This window comes from Silene latifolia, chromosome Y, assembly GCF_048544455.1.
Source record: "Silene latifolia isolate original U9 population chromosome Y, ASM4854445v1, whole genome shotgun sequence".
Classification (NCBI taxonomy): Eukaryota; Viridiplantae; Streptophyta; class Magnoliopsida; order Caryophyllales; family Caryophyllaceae; genus Silene; species Silene latifolia.
Genome location: NC_133538.1, coordinates 274,884,145 through 274,889,820, shown reverse-complemented (window position 1 = coordinate 274,889,820; position 5,676 = coordinate 274,884,145). Strand labels below are relative to the sequence as shown.

General features: G+C 38.2%; 1 non-coding gene across 1 annotated transcript; it reads left to right on the top strand.

The window, feature by feature from the left end:
- Positions 1-631: 631 nt before the first annotated feature.
- Positions 632-738, top strand: LOC141635048 (small nucleolar RNA R71). The gene has a single exon (XR_012539756.1). It is a non-coding gene; the product is annotated as a small nucleolar RNA R71 (small nucleolar RNA).
- Positions 739-5,676: the final 4,938 nt, after the last annotated feature.

The window sequence follows — 5,676 nt, the reverse complement described above, 5'->3', positions numbered from 1 at the left end:
TTGGTCATTTTGCTGATTGTATGGAGATTGATTTTGGTAACCTTGGTTTTGGTTGTAAAAGGGTCTTTGATTTTGGTTTCTCATGGGAGGTGGGGTGTATGTTGGTTGAGGGTTTTGAACATTTTGGCTTTTGTATGAGAGATTTGGATGGAATTTGGTGTTTTCATTGTAATAGTTTGAATAAGGGGTACCACTATTGTATGCTTGGAAAGCATTCACTTGTTCATTTGTTCCCCTACATTCACTTTGGTCATGTCCCAAAGTTCCACAATTCTCACATATCCCACTTGGGATTGATGAAGATGCCGTCATGGCATTAACATGATGACTTGGTGATTTTGAGGCTTCTTCAAGTCTAGCCATAGCTTTTTCAAACTTCAAATTGATGGTATCAATGTGAGCACTAAGTTGAGCACACAATTGAGTAATGGAGTCCACTTCATGCTTTCCTCCTCTAGTAGCCTTGCGAGGTCTACTATATTGTGAGTTATAGACCGCCATTTCCTCAATTTTGTTCCAAGTTTGATTGTCATCAATTTCGGTGAACATTCCATTTGATCCCATGTTGAGAATGTTCCTTGAATCTTCATAAAGACCGTTCCAAAATTGTTGTACCAAGAACCACTCGCTAAGTCCACGGTGAGGACATGAGCGACAAATTCCCTTAAATCGCTCCCAAGCTTCATACAAAGATTCTTCATCCCTTTGCTTAAAGCCCGTGATTCGAGCTCTTAGCATGTTAGTCTTTTCTGGTGGATAGAACTTTTTGTAGAAAGCTAGAGCCAACTTTTTCCAAGAATCAATTCCGAGAGTAGCCTTATCAAGGCCTTTCAACCATTGTTTCGCGGTGCCAATTAGAGAAAAAGGAAATAAGACCCATCGAATTTGGTCTTGAGTTACACCGGTTTGAGAAATCGCATCACAATAGTCACAAAAAGTCTCCATATGAGAATGGGGGTCTTCACTAGGCATCTCCCCAAATTAGCTTCTTTCGACTAATTGGATAAATGCGGATTTGGCAATAAAATTTCCGGTTAGATGTTGTGGTGTGGGAGTACCATTGGGTAGGTTCTCCTCGGTGGGTACGGAATGTGATGAAAACTTAGGCATTGTGGGTTGATTTTGTGTTGGATTTTGTGTTGGGTTCTCCTCACCTTCTCTTGCAAAAGGGTTGATGAAGTCAATAGTATTTGGTTGAATATCTACCACCTCACCAATACCTCTCAAAGTTCTCCTAGCCAGTCTTCTATTGGTTGTCAAAGTTCTCTCAATTTCGCAATCAAAGGGTAACAAGTCACCTTGTGACCTTCTAGACATGCAAAATATCAAACAACTCGAAAACAATTAGAACAAAACTTGAGGAGTTTTACTTCCCCAAGGCAAAGAAAGACACAACTAATAACAATATAAGAAAATCTAAATCAAGTTAACACCGTCCCCGGCAACGGCGCCATTTTTGGTCGGGACTAAATCTTTCGGTTACTTGTCGTTAGGAGCACCTAGACCAAAACACAATTTATAACTTCACAAACAACTCTACAATTAGTAAAGAGGCAAGTAAACGTCGGATCCCAAGGGACGGGAATTGAGATTAGATTTCTATTGCAACTAGTGGTGTCTTAGGGGTGTCACAATTGGGGTTTGATGTAGAAGATCACTAAACTAAATAGCAATGAAAGTGAACAAGCAAGATGAATTAAAAGGGATGTAAACAATTGATAAAAAGCACTAGGGTGTCATGGGGTCATAGGGGATTCATGGGAATTGATCATACAAACATATTCTCAAGTTATAAGCAAGCAATTATTGTTGTGATGGATCGAGTTGGTTTATATCTTACAATCCTAGGAAAGTTTGGGTCCCGGAGCCGAATTGATTAGATTGTACAACACCTACAAGTCGACTTAGTCTTCCCTACTCAACAACATGCATGGTCTAAAGAGACTCGAGTTGGTTTATGTCTTACAAGTCCCATTGAAAAGATAGGTGATGGGTAAAAAATGCAAGGATTCATAGGCTCACATTTCATCAAACATAACATGTGCATGAGTTGAGATCACAACAAGCAAGCAAATAAACTATGAAAGCATATTAATTTAAGCATGAATCATTCCCCATGTTGGTTTCCCCTAATTACCCATTAACCCTAGCTAAGGAACTACTCACTCATTATCATGTTGAACATGCTAGCAAGGTTGTCAATCATACCAACAAAGTGAAACATGATGAATAAATGAAAGTGATTAACAATAATTAAAGAGGGATTAAGAGAATTATACCTACTAATGATTCCAATAATAAAGCAAAGAATAAAAGAAGTACTTGATACTTGATTGAGAGGTTGTCAATCTCCCAATAATAACCCAAATAATCTTCAATTACCCAAAACAAAGGATGAACAAGAGAGAGATTAAGGAAATAAAACTTGTATTAAAACTTGATTAATTGTTGATTACAAGATTAAAGAGAGATTTGATTTATATTAACTACTCTAAAGATTGCTAAGAAGAACATGCTCTTCTAATTAGACTAATGTGGTATTTATACTGGGGATTAGGTGGATGAATTAGGGTTAACTAAGGGCTTAAATGACGATTAAGTCCCTTGTTGAGGAAACGCCGGTCTTTTTGGAAAGACTCCGGTCTCTAGGGAGACTCCGGTCTCTAGAAAAAGATGTGCATCCTTCCTTGAAGCTTGAAGAAGACGAAATGGGTCTGCCTGGGAATCCGGGCGTCTTTAGCACGGGACGGGCGGATTTGGTGGTTTCTGCTCGGGCTTGTTGGGGTGAAGACGGGCGTCTTCTGGAGTCTTTGCCCAGGCGTCTTGGAGTGAATGCGCATGGATTGTGGTGGTGGAGACGGGCGTCTTTAGGGTAAGACGCACGGATTGCTGGGCAGTCTTGTTTCTTCTTCTTTTCTTCCTTTTTCTGCATAAAATCCTTGGGGATTTCCTCGGGGATGCAAGGATCTTTTCTCATCATTGCCCATCTACTATAGTATGTAAAAAGGCCTTCTAATCTTGTCTCTCCTTGATGCTTGGTCATTGAATTAAATCAATTTAGCCTCATTTTGCCATGAGAATGCAAGGTTTGCACTCCTTTCCTACCAAGGGATCAAAACCTCAAAGAATATACAAAACAAAGAACTAAAGACAATAAATGACCTAAATATGCACTAAAAAGCATGGGAACAAGGCTAATTCGGGGACTAAATATGCTCTAATTATGGTCACATTAACTTTCTTCTGCTCTTTTTTCAAAACGATTGAATCCACCTTTCGCGACCTTGAACAAAGTTGTAACATGTCTTTTTGTGCATTTAGGTTCAAGGTTGTCTTATCTTTTCTATCCATCACCGTGTGAATTAGTTGTTCGACAAAAAAATTCTCAATATGCATGACATCAAGGTTATGTCGAATTAGTAGTGTGCTCCAATATGGAAGCTCCCAAAAAATACTTTGTTTCCACAACCCAATTCGTTTCGCTTTAACCGTTCTCAATTAATGGTCATATGCATCCACGATTTTTGGTAAAACTTTCACACATTCCCACACTTGTTCGTCTGATAACCTCATTCCAGCAACATCGTTCTCTATTCTTCCTTTTCGAAAGTGGACCTTGTCCTTGCGAAAAATATGATCAGTGTCTAAATATTGTCTATGACAATCAAACCAACTCCATTTTCTACTATGCTGAAGCCAAATCAATTTAGTCTCTTTTTTCGTACAACATGGACATACATTCTCACCAGCACTTGACCAACCAGATAACATGCCATAAGTAGGAAAGTCGTTGATCGTCCATAGGAGTGCGACTCTTAAGTCAAAGTTTTGTTTCCTAGACACGTCATATGTAAACAATCCCGTGTCCCACACTTGGTTCAACTCGTGAATTAGAGGCTGTAAATAGACGTCAAGGTTTTGTTTAGGACTCTTTGGTCCAGGAATAATTAATGTTAAGAACATAAATTATCTTTTCCTGCATAGCCAGGGTGGTAAATTGTAAGGAGTAAGCATCACCGGCCAGCATGAATACAACTTCCCGAATGGCCCAAAAGCCGAGAAACCATCGGTGCAAAGTCCAAGTCTAACATTCCGAGGCTCAGATGCAAAAGAAGGATGAAGATGATCAAAATGTTTCCAAGCCTCACTGTCACTTGGATGAGACATTGTCCCACTAACACGGGGGTTTTCATAATGCCAACGCATTTGTTCCGCGAGGTTTTTTATGGCATAAATTCGTTGCAAACGTGGCCCTATTGGGAAATAATTTAAGAAATTTTTGGGGACCCTTTTGCCATTTGCATCTTTACAATTTTGTACATAGCTCTACCACATTTTCTACACTTGTCAAGAAGAGCGTCGTCCATCCAAAAAAGCATACATCCATTAAAACATGCATCTATCTTTTCATGAGGAAGTTGAAGAGCTTTGAGAACATTTTTGGTTTCATAGAAGTTAGGCATCAAATTATGATTTTGAGGAAGAAGGTCTCCCATGAGTGACGTGAAACCATCTACACATTTATGGGCTAAGTTGAATTCACATTTCAGAGTGACAATCCTTGCAGCAGACTGTAGCAATGAGAGTCGACATCCCTCGTAGACAGGTTGCTCGGCACGTCTTAACATTTGAAAAAAGGCTAATATATTGGGATTTTGAGATTCATCAACCACCTCGACATTAAGAGCTTCTTCCCTAATTTGATCAATGCTATCGCGCAACGCATCCTCTACCATATCCCTATAAGGATTGTCAGAGGGCATTGCCATTTCCTCTTCCTCAACGGGGAATTTCTCTCCGTGACACACCCAATCATAATAGTTGTCACAAAAACCCTTTAGACCAAGGTGTTTTCGTACTTCTTGTTCAACTAAATACTTTTTATTTTTGCACTTAGTACATGGACACCTAATTTCTTTAATTCTAATGAATTCGTCTAGTTTCTTAACATAATCAATGAATTTATCAACCCCTATTACGAATTCCTTCCTTAATTTTTTTTATTGGAATCCAACGTTTCATACATCCAGTTTCGTTCTAATCTCTTCATTGCAAATCTACATATATATTAGTAAATAAAAATTATTAATAAAAATGGTAAGAGCATTGATAAACCCATCTTTGAATCTTTCATACCACCACCGCCACCACCACCAACAACAACAATAACAACCTGCAAAAAAATACTTTATGTATTGGGGTCCTTATCTCTCCAACCTAAACCCATCTTTGAATCTTTCATACCATTAGTAAATACCCATTTTTTTTCTTGATTGTAATGAGACAAAAATTCGGCAGCACTTCCTTACAGTACTCCAAATACATTATTTAGAATGAATTCTCACTCTACATATGTATTCGCAGAACATTAAAGGAAATGTCAACCAAATTTTGTCTCATAACAATCAAGAAAAGAATGAGTATTTACCACCTAAATGGCATAAAAGATTCAAAGACAGTCCCAAAACGGGGACTTTTCAAGAATTACACCTAATGTGTAATCCCTGAATGGGTACTAGGTCCAAAATATATTAACAATCAAAGCTACAAAACATTATGATTTCACAACAACACAACCATAGGATAAATTAATATTTGTTAAAAAAATACATATGACACAATTTGGCTAAACTAAGCAAAAGTAGAGTAAGCATACTAAAATTGGTTAAAACATCC